Source organism: Euprymna scolopes, chromosome 26 (genome assembly GCF_053919585.1).
Source record: "Euprymna scolopes isolate OS-2025 chromosome 26, ASM5391958v1, whole genome shotgun sequence".
Lineage (NCBI taxonomy): Eukaryota > Metazoa > Mollusca > Cephalopoda > Sepiida > Sepiolidae > Euprymna > Euprymna scolopes.
In genome coordinates, this window is record NC_136507.1 from 102,691,798 (window position 1) to 102,707,701 (window position 15,904).

General features: G+C 35.3%; 1 protein-coding gene across 1 annotated transcript in view; it reads right to left on the reverse strand.

Annotated features, from left to right (window-relative positions):
- The window catches only part of LOC145248315 (synaptotagmin-6-like), a 237,355-nt gene that overhangs the window by 21,308 nt on the left and 200,143 nt on the right, over nucleotides 1-15,904 (reverse strand). The window lies entirely within an intron of this gene.

Here is a 15,904-nt window from a genome sequence, read left to right on the forward strand (position 1 = left end):
TCTAACAAGGCATATCGCCACTTGGGACCATGTCTAGAAAAAATTAACAAGATGTTGGTTTACGTTACATTTAAACTTCTGCATATCAGTACAGTCATGGAAGCAGGTAACAGGAAGAGAATTCCAAAGTCCAGCTGTTCGAGGGGGAAAAACCTATTAGAGTAGAAAGGTTTCTTGGATTTAGGGACCTCGGCAGTGAAAGGGTGTGATTTTGTTGCTAAGTGGGTTTGTCGGAGATATGTACATGGAGGGGACACAAGTTTAACAAGCTCACCAGAGCACATTCCATTAACATGCTTGTGAAATAGTCACAGAAGTGCAACATTGCGGTGATAGGACAGTGGTTGGAGCTTAGTTGACAAAGCATTCAAGTGGGAGAGGTTAATGGTAGATGCACCAGCCCAGATGTAGCAACAATACTCCATGCATGGTATGCGAATGGTGGCCTTGTAGAGGTACAGGATACTCTCACGTGTGAATAGTCTTCTAGTACGATAGAGGGAACCAAACTTCTTTGCAGCAGTCTTTGCAATGTTCTTTCTCGAAAGAATTCTTACAAGAAAGATACCAGGGAAATGAATGTCAACAATAATCATCTAATTCATACGAAATGATTGAAAGCTACTCAACAACAACACAATAACTACAGAAGCATTAGTTCTGGTCCAGTATCCACTGTTTTAACTAATATTTCAAGCACGAGCTGTTTCTAAAACCAAGTTTCTATCTTTTTACCACCAAAGCTCTAATCCTTACTTGACATAAATTGAAATGAATGTCTCTCGTCTCACCCGGTTTCGACAAGTTTCTGGGACTGACCTTCACTCATGACTTGAAATAGAAGACCTACATTAAAGCTGTTGCTAAGGTCGCTGGGAAAACAATGATTAGATCATTTTACCGCTCCAGGCGCTATCCTCTAAAAAAAAAAAAAAAGAAAAAAAGAAATGTTTTATCCAATGCTAGGAGGTGCAGGTAAAAAGTTTTTTTTCTAATGGCTGGAAATACTTGGTGGTTCGCCAAGGCTATCAAGGGTACTTTTATGACGCCATCACTAAATACCATGGCTTAAGAAAGACTGATCTACCCTTGAGAGAAGGATAGTCTATGCCAGTTTCCCAACCTGGTATTTTTACCTCACGGTACATACAGCGCCTCGCCTTCCCAAATGTACATCCAGGTACATTTTGGTGTTGACTTTCAAGCCGATTTCAAAGATGTGAGGTGGCATGATGTAGCCCTCACTTGAAACCACACCAAAGACCATAACCGTGGCCAGAAACTTTGTTTTCATCACCCTGGGCAGGTCTTTATTATTTGTGGGAATCCAGCGATGTATTTTGAGGGTGTTGGCAATGGTCCTGTTGTCATAACTTGGATCAGTAGAGAGCATGAGTTGTACAATGGCGCATCTCCGATCTCGCTCGTTGAACATTGTATCACTTTCAGACATGATAGAAGGCTCTTATTGCTCTTGTGATTTGTACACAACTGGTCAACTAGTAGATGGTTTGCTAAAAAAAACGGTTTTCATCAAACTGAATTGGAATCATGTCGTCTTTTCTAAGGCGGCAATTTTATCGTTCTACCCTGTAAAAATATTTAATGCTTTTTTTTTTTTTTAGGTTTGTCTCCTAATTGTTATTAATCTTAGACCTCTCACATGGTTCTTTTTGCGGACAGGCAATGTTTGTATTTTATATAGAGAGACAAGAAGGTTTTCAATAAAAAGTGACAAGTCGATTGCTGGTGCATCTTCTGAGGCTTCGTGTGTGTTGAAAAGTGATAGGTGAACTGTTGACATCTGAAGGGCTTTCCAGTTGCTTAACGCCATTCCTCGTAATTAGATCAAACGTTTAGTGACGGGTTGTATGTCAAAAGGCAACAAGAGGTTTGCAATTAAACACGTCAAATACTTATCGGTTTGATATTTAAACGTATGTTTGACTTCTTCTTCTTCTTCTTCTTCTTCTTCTTCTTCTTCTTCCTCCTTCTTTTTCTTCTTTTCCGTCTATTTATTTCCTTCTTTTTTTCTTCTACCCTTTTCTTTCATTTTCTTTTTTTTCTTTTCCTTCTATTTATTTCTTTCTTTTGTTTCTTCTTCTACCTTTTTCTTTCATTTTCTTCTTTTTTCTTCATATTTTTCCATTCTTCTTTTTCTCCTTTTTCTTCGTTTTTGCTTTTTCTTCTTCTTTCCTGCCGCTGCTGATAATTGAATATCGATCTACAAGTGCTAATCAAATAATGATAGCTACCCTATGTAACCATATTTAGCGCGAGATAGGTACGTTTAACAAAGCATAGGTGAAAAAATAGGAGTGTCATAGCGAACATGGTATCTATATATTAATATGCTTGTCCGTACGGTGTCACGTCATCATCATCGCAAACATTAATTAATGAAACGCGTCATCATCATCGCAAACATTAATTAATGTGAATTATCTCCCTTTATTGTTCACTCTTTATTAGTTAAAAAATCATTAAACCCTTTTATTTTCCAAAACTTCCCGAACAATAACAAATATATATATATATATATATATATATATATATATATATATATATATATATATATATATATATATATATATATATATATATATATATATATATATATATGAACTGTCTATTTATGGTTCTGGATTATTTTAAAGACAATTATGCATAGAAGGTATCGTTCCACAGTTTAAATAGTATAGTATTTTACTTACATTTTTAACGATGTCTTCTGTTTATTATTGTATTGAATACGGAACGCTTATTCTATTTTATTCAGTAATAAATATATTTTTTACATTTAACGCTACGAGTTCGTTTTTTTTTTTTTTACTGTGCTACTTTATCTTTTTTTTATTTACTTTTGAGTAAGCCTTACATAACAAAAAATATGTTTCGAAATAAATGTTACAAAAGTCAAGAATGACTTTATTAAATAAATCACCAAAGTCACCATTCCCAAATACATTGAATAACACAGAGTCAAAACATATTTTACGTCTTGTTCTGTTTTGTTTTTGTTTTACGGCATATCAATCCTTTTTCGTGTTATTTAATGCCGAATCGAGTAATTTTGTAACATTTATACAGCTTCACGTTGTTTACATAGTTATTACTTATGTTTTGTTCGTTTTATTTTGCTTCTTTTACAGGCATTCATCATCTTCTAATGCCCACCGACAGGGCATTCATATATTTAAATACTATAAAAATGGACACAACATTTTTTTCTAATATGAAATAAAACACTTTGTTTCATTACTTACGATTTAATTTATTTAAAGAAATATTTATTTCCTATTTAAAGATTTTCAGTATATTTTATTTAACTGAAGAAATATTTATTGTTCATACATATATTTTTTCCATTATCTTTATTACATTGTTAGGTGAAGTTTCAGAATAGTTAACCCTCCTCCCCTATATTAAGAATGGCTTTCGGCATGATTCTTACAATAGCGGTATCAAAGTTTTTTTTTTTTATTTTAAAACAAATTATATAAAAAAAGATACAAGACCATTAATTTTTTTTTCATTAAATCGCTATTTAGGTGAAGGTTCAAAATAGTTAACCCTTCTCCCCATAACCGTTTTTTTATGCGGTAAAATACTGTTTCAATAATTATGGTTTAAATAAATATTTATTCCTTATTTAAAGATTTACAGTATAATTTATTTAACTGAAGAAATATTTATTGTTCATACATATATTTTTCCCTTATTTTTTTTACATTGTTAGGTAAAGTTTCAGAATAGTTAACCCCCCTCCCCATATTAAGAATGGCTTTCAGCATGTTTCTTACAATAGTGTTATCAAAGTTTATTGATTTTTCTTATTTAACAAAAATTATAAAAAAGATACAAGAACATTTTAAACATTTTTTTCATTAAATGGTTATTTAGGTGAAGGTTTAGAATAGTCAAACCCTCTCCCCTTATTAAGAATGGCATTTTTATTATTTCAGCATGATGCTTACATTTTTCTTAATATAAAAAAAAAAGATACAAGAACATGTTAAGCTTCTTTTTTTTTTAATTAAAATGTTAGATCAAAGTTCGGAATAACTTACTTTATAGCCAATTAGCCAGCTGTATTAAAATGTTTTAGCATTTAATACCTAATAAGGTTTTCGCTTCAATTGTCACAGCAGACGATATCGATTCAAAGGAGGTAGTTCGTCAACAATTGTTTTAGCCGAATTTTACGGTAAAGTGTAGTGGATTAGTGGATATATTGTACATATCCCCCAGTTTGTATTTATTTGCTTCCCCACTGAGCAAATTAGGCACAAGGCCGTTTTTTAATGTGGAGAGAGAGGGAGGGGGAGGGAAATGGGGGCCAGCTCCTGATGGGTGGGAAATGGGAGTTTGATAGGAACTGTTGGTATGAAGAGTTGCCTCTACATTGACCAAGGTAGATATGTGGGGTTACCCCCACATATGGTCTTTGCTTGCAGTATTTGTCGGAACAGATGGTATTTATTTGCTCCCTCACCGAGCAAATTAGGCACAAGGCCGATTTTTAATGTGAGGAGTGAAGGGAGGGGGAAGGGAAAAAGGGGACCAGCTCCCGAGAGGTGGGAAGTGGGAGCTGGTTAAAGGTCAGGCATGTGGGGTTGCCCCCACATCTGGTCTTTGCTAGTCATAGCTAGTCATAGCTTGCAGTATCTGCCGGAACAGATACTACACTTTGATCTTGTCGCCCGGGCCGCAAAGGGCGGGGACCAGTGTATATACATATCCCCCCAGTTATTCATTTGATAAAAGCAATATTTAATGAGCATGGTTCTTCTTGCCAGGCAATGGGTTTACCTGAACCAACAAGTGATCCTCCAATAGATAATATGACTCGAAATACAAACGGGCCTAATGTTGAATTGTTAAACAATGAACAATTAGAGGTCGTTAATACTATAATCAAGACTGTCATGGCAACTGAAAAAGAAACCCCACACAATTGCTTCTATTTAGATGCCCCAGCCGGATCAGGAAAAACCTTTTTATTCAACATGTTATATGATTACTTCACCTCCAGCAGTACTGTAACCGCCACTGCGACATTGCTGCAATGCTACTAACTTCAGGGAAAACACTTCACAGTATATTCAAACTACCTGTTCCTCTGACAGAAATCAGTGTCTGTAACGTTTCTCCTGTATCAGAGCATGCTTCTTTTTTGAGAAAGGTAAAGGTATTCATCATAGACGAAGCCTCTATGATACCTAATCATGCACTGCTTGCTATAGATAGATGTTTACAAGATATAATGGGTAACGATAAAATATTTGGTGGAAAATTTCTCATACTTGGAGGCGACTTTGGGCAAATTTTGCCAGTAGTGCCACATGGATCACCTACATCTATTATAGACACCTGTCTTAAAAGATGCCCATTGTGGCATCATTTCAGTCAATTACAACTAACACAAAACGTCAGAACTAACATAAATGAACAGGAGTTTTCTAGATGGCTCCTTCATCTTGGTAATGGTACACTAACGAGCAGTCTTAATGACGTTCCTATAGATGCCATAGATGTTCCTGATGATTCGGTATGTAATGCTTCTCTAATCTCAGAAATATTTGATTGCAGCCCTCAAGAAATGGAAAACAGAATCATCATGACTCCAAAAAATACAGAATGTTTAACAGTAAATGTAGAAATTCTAAATAATCTTCCCGGAGGCATAAATACATATTTAAGTACAGATTACATCTCCGATGATGATGCTGAACTTCAAAATTATCCTATCGAGTTCATAAATTCATTAACTCCATCTGGAATGTCACCTCACCGACTTAATGTGAAAATAGGGGCAATAGTAATGCGACTGCGAAATTTATCCATAAATCAAGGACTTTGTAATGGAACTAGGATGAAAATAAAAGAATGTCATCAAAACAGCATCATTGCTATTTTAATTAATGGATCTAATAGAGGTTTCACAGTTATCATTCCAAGAATTAAGTTAAAGCCAAGTGATACAAATGTTCTGTTTGCATTTCATCGGATACAGTTTGCAATACGATTAGCATATTCACTAACCACCAATAAAGCACAAGGCCAAACTTTGGATAAGGTTGGTATATATCTTCAACAACCTGTATTTTCTCATGGTCAACTGTATGTGGCATGTTCAAGAGCTCGATCTAAGCACAGTGTGAAATTTAAGGTAATGCAACTGCATAGAAATGATAATCAGGGAAGAAAGCGTGGTGTAACATATACTAAGAATATTGTTTACCGTGAAGTGTTATGAAAACAATCAGGAACAGCTATGGAATCTAAAAATTAACTTGGATGTAAATATGATTTTGGAAAAAAAAAATTTTTAAATTGCTTTCCTTATATTTAAAATTCATAATTTGATGAAAAAGTAGTGTACAGTTTGTTTAACTTTACTTAATTATATAACATTGACATAAATTTGATAGGTACAACCTACCTCACATCATTTTGATTATCGAAAAATAAAAAATTTAACTGTACTTCGTAAGATTTACAGAAACACTTCATTTTATATGCATGTAATACACAAGAATCTTAATATTATAACAGATTACAATGTTTTTATGGAAAAAACTTTTGTACAGAAAATTCAAAGTGTTCTATTTATATTATCAGGAAGTTGTGATGCATTAATTGAAATCTATATCAATAATTCGACTTAAAAAATATTTGTGAATTTCCAAATCTTCATTGAATAAAATTCAAAATAAATAGAAAAGTCTATTGCATACGTAAAAGTTGACGGTTGCTTATTTAACTTCATTAAAAGCTATCAAAGTCAACCAAGAGCTGCTCAATATTCTGGCTTAATGGATCATTTAGCAAGGAATGAAGATGGCGATTCTGGTGTACCAGTTATTCTACCATCTTCATTTGCAGGAAGTCCTAGGAATCTTCAACAACTGTATCAAGATGCAATGGCAGTTTTCTGTAAATATGGAAAGCCAGACCTTTTCCTTACCTATACATGTAATCCAAAATGTCCTGAAATATTAAACAACTTGGGGTCATCAGAACTTTCACAAAATCGATGTCAACAATGTCACACAGTTTTTTTTTAAATTCACAGTCTGACTCCCAAGAACCCGCTGACTGACCACTATTCTCACTCCAAGCAGCTGATCGACGTCCCTGTCACCGCCTCAATCATCACCAGCACTTCCTGACAATATCAACAGCATCAGTTACAATCGCATTGACCTTCAATAAAAGTTTAAACTAAAGTTCTTTGTTCTACTTGCTTCCATACGTTCATTTTTGTAATATAACAATAAGGAATTTCTTACTGATGTGTTTTAAAAGATTTTAACTACTATGGAATTTCCACGGGTCCTGCTAGTTAGTATTAATTCTAGAATCCCTCAGGGGTCCATCTTGGGCCCAACTCTCTTCCTGATCTACATCAATAATCTCTCAAATCGTATCCTAAGATCATTTGTAGACATTTATGCTGACGACACTACCATCTATGGCAACACTTCAAAGTCCGTAAACGACCAAGTGCTCTTTGATTCTCTCTTCTTTTGATCACGTGGTGCAGTGGGGAAAGAGGTAGCTGGTTAATTTTAATACATCTAAAACCAAGTCTCAATCTTTACATCATCAACGCTTTGATCCCCGTCTGCCATCAATTGAAATGAATGGCTCTCATCTTGGAGAGGCTTTATGTTTTGACAAGATTCTATAATTCTGATTATTCTTGATCTGAGACGGAACATGTACATCAAATCCATTGCCAAGACTGCTGGAAAAAATGTGGGTTCGTTCTACCGCTTCAGTAGATATCTCACTGCTGATGCAATTCTCTACTTGTATAAGAGCCAAGTACGTCCAAGGACGGAGTACTGTTGCCACAACTTATCCTGCCTTGACAGAGTTAAAAATAGATTTCGTAGCCTAGTGGGGGGATGCCCTTTTCTTTTCCTTGCAACCTCTTTCCAACAGAAGAGACGTTGTGGCCCTGTCTCTGCTTTATCGTTATTTTCATGGCAAGCGCTCGTCTGAGCTCCAATCTATGATCCCTCTTGGCCCGACTTTCACGAAAAACACTCATCTAGTTGAAACCACTATCAATATTTTCCTCTATTCTTTATCTGTGTCTAAACCTAAACGTAGATTCCATGAACAAAGTTTCTTTCTTAGAACGGCACGCCTGTGGAATTCTCTTCCGTTTTCTTGCTTTTCAACTGATTACAATTTGGTCGTCTTCAAGTCCAACATAGACAACTTCTTGATGAGCCGTTCCCCTTAAGTAATCCAATTTACCAAATTTCCACTACTAACGATTACTACGACATTTTCCCATTGGCTACTGTACACTCATTAACCCTTATTCTCGAATGGCATCTGGGCCTTGATATTTGGTGACTCCTTTGTAAAATAAAATTTTACATTTCTGAAAGTGACGTAATATTGTTAGATGTAGCAAAAAGAAAACTAGGCTATCTTCTCTTCTTCCCTTCTTTCTTTAAGACGAGGCAGTGACGGCTTTGAAGGACTTCTTCAGTCCCCATCTATAAGGAAAAACACTCATAATCTGTAACAGTTTAAGAGGAATTAAAATATATATAAAACGAAGTAAAATATTAAAACTCGAAATACTATAATGTTATTGTTATTACACAGTGTCGACTACTGCAGAGAAAGGTGCAATGCTACAACTGATACAAAAAAAAATCAAACATCACAAACAACAAGATTCAAAAGAGAGTCGCCAATCTGATAGGTCCTGAACTGTCATCTAAGCTTCAGCCTCTGTCCCATCGACGAAATGTTGCATCCCTCTGCCTGTTCTACAAGTACTTTAACGGTGAATGCTCTGACTAACTGCAAGCACTTGTACCTCCTCGACGTAAATACCCCCGACAAACCCAACAAGCAACTAAATCTCACCCCTTCACAGTAGAGATCCCTAGATGTAAGAGAGCCTTCTACTCCAGTAGTTTCTTCCTCAGAACCGCTAGACTTTGGAATTCTCTTCCGGGTCCCTGCTTCCCCAACTGTACTGACATACAGAAGTTCAAGTGTAACATAAACCGACATCTTGCTGCCCAACTCCCTACATAGTACCTTTGTAGCTTATGTCACTGATAGTAGCTCTCTACATCAAAGTGGCAACGTACCTTGTTTGGGGTGAAAATGTAATTAAAAAAAAAACATTACACAACACTTGCTATATTTATTCACGCGGTAAAAATTTGTCTACTGCATTCCAGACAATTTATTGGAACCTTTGTCACTGAAAGAAATTAACAGACTATGGCACGAAGCAGACTAACTACGACGTGAAAGCATACTTGGACTATGACGCTATAACTTTTAACGGTTAAGGGTCTAATGTCAATGTAACAGGTGACAATGGAGGACGAATGGGACAAGAACTGCTGGGAAGAGGGTAATAGATGAAGAAAACCGTGTTAAACAGAAAAGTTTTATATTCTGAACATGAGTTCAATCCCTGCACGTGCAAGTGCATCCGTAACATAGCACAGATGTACATATGTAAATGCATGTGAAATGACGTCACCAGTGAGGGGAAAAAAGGACTATAAAAAAGAGAAAGAGAGCAATCACGAGAGAGACGAGATAACGTTTGAGATCTCGTGAGAGACGTGGAGAATGTGGATCACGTGAGTGACATCACGACTGTACCAATGAGGAAATAAATGCTGTTGCTACAAAGAACAAGTGAGTTGGAGTTATTTCCTTTTTTGTTTTGGTTTCCTTTGCAACTGAAACTGTGTGTTGGTCTGCTGACAACGTTGAACATCAATGAACAAAGCTGTTGTTTTTATTAAGATAAAATATGGTAAACTTTCAACTCTACACAATGAAAATAATATGAAAACTTTCAACTCTACATAATGAAAATAATATAAAGAAAAACAAATTCTATTTGAAATATATTTGTTAAGGTAAACATATCAAGTTTATTTTCCCATTGGCTACTGTACACTCATTCACCCTTATTATCGAATGGTATCCGGGCCTTGATATTTGGTGACTCCTTTGTAAAAAAAAAAATTCACTTTTCTGAAAGTGACGTAATATTGTTAGATGTAGCAAAAAGAAAGTGTTGTGTATAAGGCTGCTTTATTGTTGGCCTTCTTGTTTTCCTACGGGGTGCCTTCAATAAATTTCCAAACTTTTGTCATATGGGCACTTTTATTGATAGTACATACATGAATCTCTAGTCACTTTCGAAGTAATCTCCCCCAGCTGCAATACACTTGTTGTAGCGTTCCAATAACTTATGGGAGGCCCCATAAAAGCCCTCTTGCATGAGCATGTCAATGACCCTCGTCACAGACTCTTTCACCTCCTCAATTGTCTCATAACGACAGCCTGTAAGGTTTTCCTTGAGCTTAGAGAATAACCAAAAGTCACAGGGAGCAAAATCTGGACTATAGGGAGGGTGAGGAACTATCTTGATGCCCATCTTGGTCAAATAGTCTGTGACAAGGGTGGAGTTGTGGACTGGTGGATTGTCTTGGTGGAAATGCCACTGACCCGATTTGAAGAGTATTCGCCTCTTCGAACGGAATCTTTTCCTTATCTCCCTTAAAACCTCAACATAATATTCCTTGTTGATTGTTTGTTCAGTGGGAAGACAGTGCATGTAGATCACGCCTGTGTTATAAAAAAAAAGGATTATCAGAATTTTCTGGGTGGATTTCCTTTGCCTTCTTGAGTTTGGAAGAACCAGCATGCTTTCACTGGGAACTCTGTCTCCTGCTATCTAAGTCATAGCAGTTAATCCAGCTCTCATTGCAGGTCACCAGGGGATCAAAAACTGTGGGATCTGAATTAATTATCTCGATCATCTCCCTGCTGTCATGACAACATCTTTTTTTTTATCTTCTTGGAGCACTCGTGATAAAAACTTTGCATAAATTTTCAACATCTTCAGTTCCGCACAAATAATTGTGTGTACAGTTCCCACACTGACATCAAACTGTGCACTTATTGTCTCTATAGACACATGACGGTTCTTATCCATAAAATTCTTTATTTACGTAATCAACACTAGTATTCTGACTTCCTTACTCCTCCCACACCTCATCATCCTTCACAGACTCCATGCTTTCCTTGAATCTCTTATACCACTCAAAAAAATGATGCTCGATTAATGCAAGATGGTCCAAAAGCAGTTTGAAGCATTACATACGTTTCTGTGACAATTTTTCCAAGTTTAAAACAGAAGTATGACAATCAGGCTTTAGTAGGGTGCATTCCAATTCCTGCTGTAGCTGTTCATTTGAACTTGAAATCATAAAAATTGCTGAGTCATCTCATAAGATATTCTATTCACAGCAATAACATGTATTTTCAAGAGTCTATGACAATTTTAAATGCCTGTACAAAAAAAGTCTGGAAACGTATTGAAGGCATCTCATAATACAGTTATTAAATAAACGGTTATTTATTTCACGGGCTGGGACACACAGAGAATTCTTTTCTGTTTGATAAATAGTGCTTCAACGTGTAGCATAATGGCTGTGTGCTTCCAACCTGTTAAGGCTGCACACGTAGCACGTAGCTATTTCTTTATCAATATAGGACTTTTGATCATCATTTGGCATTGGTTTCTTTGATATTTTTTTAGTCAAAATTCTTTCTAGAAAAACATCGGGTAATTGTCAACATTCTAAGTGAAATTGATTTTTGTGGAACGAACCAGATTCGAACTTGGGACATCCAGCTCGTCAGTCCGTGCCATTAACCACTAGACTGCCGTCATCTCCCCAAATGTTTAATGATAGTTGTTCATGTTTTCAGCTTTTGTGACATGCACAGCATCCTCCTTCAGCCAAAGCAAGATGGTTGAAAGCTTCGTTTAGTTATATTATTATTATTATTATTATTATTATTATTATTATTATTATTCACAAGGAATTCTCACACAGGCCATCATCAGAGGTTGCTCACTGACAGCTGGTGGTTTTCCATAGAGTTTGAGTGACATCGAGTCTCTCCAGATTTCCAGTACTCTCTACCTCTTTCAATAAACTTTCCAAATGAATTTGCATTATCGCAACAGCCATTGACTTCTCGCTGACAATGTCATCACTGGAATTTGGATGGCAATAAGTCTCTCCAAGGTCCCAATCCTCTTTCACCCATCCACTCCTCGGTCTTCCTATCCTCCTCGACCCTTTGACTATTTAGTGTGGTGCCATCCGATGCCGGCACTACAATTTTTTTTTTTTTGAGGGGGTGTAATCAACTTTTAATTTCACAATTTTGTAATTCCAATTTTCTTGGTTGCATTTTTGTTTTACTTCTCTTGCATTTTAAATAATCAGTCAGCATTTGTCATTAATATAACTTAAATTCTGCAATCGAGGGTTTTCTTTAAAATTTCAGCTGTCTTCAGCTCTACTGTCCATTGCATAGTCTGAATCTTCCCCTAGATTTCAATTTCTTCATTCTTTTGTCCAGATTCTTCGGAACTGTTTCTAATGATCCTATAATTGTTGGTATTATGTTGATTTTCTTCAGCTTCCAAATTCCTTTCAGTTCTCTGACACGTTCTGCATATTGGCTGCATTTTTTTTGTGTCTCTTTGATCTTCACTCTGTGGTCTGCTGGGTTGGCCAAATCTACAATTTGAAAGATTCTGTCTCTTTGTTAATTATTATGACATCCGGTCTTCTAGCTTAGATGAGTTTATCTCAAAAGAGTGTGTGGTTTTCGTTTTCTAATACAGTTTTCAAGTTTGTGTTATAACGATTTATCAGCATGTTTAAGATGCAGTCGTTTGCAGACCTTCCAGTGCACTGCTTTCATCAGACAATCGTGTCTGCCCTTATATTCTTTTGGGGCTAATTTGCTGCATTCACATTATATGGTTTATTGTTTCCTCTTTTTGTCAACAGAGTCTACATTTACTGTTTTCCTGTGTTTTATCTATTTTAACTTTAATGTGGTTCATTCTAATTGCGTTTCCTGTACAACTGTAAGTAGAGATTCTGTTTCTCTGTTCATGTGTCCTTTTCTTAGCCATGTCCAGGTGTTTATGTGATTATCTTCTTTTGTCATTCTTATGAATCGTCAATGTAGTGCTTTTTCTTTCCACCTTTCTTATCTTTTTGTTTCTCGTTTTATCATTTCCTGAATTATTTTTCTTGGCAGTCTCTCTCGCTACGATGATTAAGCTTTCTGTGTTTTTTTTTGTGCGTTTTTTTTTGTGTGTTTTTTTTGTGTGTTTTTTTGTGTGTTTTTTTTTGTGTGTGTTTTTTTTGTGTGTGTTTTTTTTCTGTGTTTTTTTTGTGTGTGTTTTTTTTGTGTGTTTTTTTCTGTGTGTTTTTTTTTGTGTGTTTTTTTGTGTGTGTTTTTTTGTGTGTTTTTTTTGTGTGTGTTTTTTTTGTGTGTTTTCTACATTTATTAGCTTTTTCCCCCTTTTGTCCTTTTCCCCGTAAAATTGGTCAGTATTATCTTTTGAGTGTAATGCATTGTGTATTGTCAATAATTTCCTCGTCTTCTGATCAAGATGCTTAAGTTCCTTTTTGATTCAGCCTATGAATAGTCCAGAGTACCTTATTAGCGATATTGACCAGGTGTTTATTTCTTTAATTAGATTTATACTGCATAGCTTTGTTTTGAAGAATTTCCTTGTCCTTCTCGAGTACTTTTTCATTTTTGTAGATTTGATGGTGTCTGCTTCCAGAACAGAGCTTAAATATTTGGAAGTGCCCTTATTTCTTCTTACTTGGGCAATTCTATACCCTCTGATACCTCTAGTTTTCCCCTTTTCATCTTCAAAAGCACAGACTTTTCCATTCCAAATTCCATTCCAAATGTCATTCCAAATTCCTGGCTGAATATTCTGATTGTGTTTATCAGTTTTCCAGTTCCTTTTTGCTTTCAGCAAACAGCTTCAGACCATCCATATACATGAGATGGCTTATTCTTTATTCTGTGTTTGTAAACCTGTATCCGGCATTACATTTCTTGAATATATAGTTGAGTGGCATTATGACTATGACAAATAGTTACTCACTAGGAGTTCTCACACAAGCCATCATCAGAAATTGCTCACTAATAACATCTAGTGGTGTTTCCTAGAGTCTGAGTGACAACAAGTCTCTTCAGATTTCCAGTACTCTCGATTTCTTTTGATAAACTTTAAAAATGAATTTGTGTTATTGCAACAGTCGCTTGCTATTTATTTCTCGTGGGAAATGACCATCGGTCATCACTGGAATGTGGATGGTAATAAGTCTCTTCAAGGTCCCAGTTCTCCTTGCACCCATCCAGTGGAGGTTTGGTATTGTTTCCCTGCTCTATCTTTCCAACCTCTTTGCCCCTTCGGCTATTTGATGCAGTGCCAGTCAATGTTTACTCTACAGTTTTTTTTTTATTTGGGGGGGGGGAGGAGAAGTAGTCAATTTTCAATTTTCTTGATCGCAGTTTTGTTTTACTTTTGTTGCATTTTCTATATGGACAGTTAACGTTTGTATCTCATGTGGATTAGTTTCTGCATTCAAGGGCTTTCTTTAATATTTCAACTGTTTTCAACATTACTGTCCGTTGCACAGTCCCAACCTTCCCCTCGATTCCAATTTCTTCATCTTTTTAAAAAAATTTTTGAAATTGTTCCTAGTGTTCCCAAAATTATTGGTATTGATTTTTGTCATCATTATTATTATTATTATTATTATTATTATTATTATTATTATTATTATTAATAATAATAATAATAATAATAATAATAATAATAATAATAATAGGTTGGTGAAAAAATAATGTCGTTTTTTCATGTTAAACTTCAAGTAAAAAAATGATGTCATTTTTGCACCAACCTATTATTATTATTATTATTAATATTACTACTACTACTACTACTACTACTACTACTACTACTACTACTACTACTACTACTACTCACTAGATGTTATCACACAGGTCATCATCAGAGATTACTCACTGACGACAACTGATGATACTCCCTGAAGTCTGGGTAACAAGTCTCCCAAGATTTCTAGTACTCTCTACCTCTTTCAGTAATCTTTGCAAATGAATTTGCACCCATGCAGCAGCGTTACCATTGACTTTTTGGTTCTCACAAGAATTTGAGTGGCAATAAAACTCTCCAAGGTTCCAGTCCTCTTTGCACTCATCCAGTGGAGGCCTGGTTAGTGCTTCCACTTCTGAATCTTTTCTCATACCATTACAACAATGATCATATACTGTTATAATGATATTCGAAAACGAGGCTACATCAAAGGGAGGTCACTCTCATATTCTTGTCCAGTGTTACCAGATTGGCTTTTTTAAAGTAAAGTTTCGCGAATTTGGCCTTTTTTAAAATAAGTTTAGACTGCAAAAATTGTATTTGACATTTTTCAAAGCATAATGGAAGGACAAACTATGGAAAGCACAAGCAGATTATTATAATTATTATTATTATTATTATTATTATTATTATTATGATGATGATGATGATGATGATGATGATGATGATGATGATGATGATGATGATGATGATGATGACAGGGGGCGCCTTTTCCTGGGCGTAAAATACACTTAAATATGTTTTAATTTGTCCGGATTTCGTATATATTTATTATAGAGTCATGATTTTAAAAGTAAAAAAAAGTATTTAGGTAGCATTAACTAGAATCGAAATTGTAGCATTCGAAGTTGGTGACATTACCACTGTACCCATGTGACACGCATACAAACTGATTAAAAATTAAAAATAAACTAAGATGAATGCACAAAATGTTTAACGATTTTTTAAAAAATTTTAACTTATTTTTCACCCATTAAAACAATTTTAACTAATTTTTCACCCTTTAAAAACAATTTTAACTCATTTTTCACCCATTAAAACAATTTTAACTCATTTTTCACCCTTTAAAACAATTTTAACTCATTTTTCACCCATTAA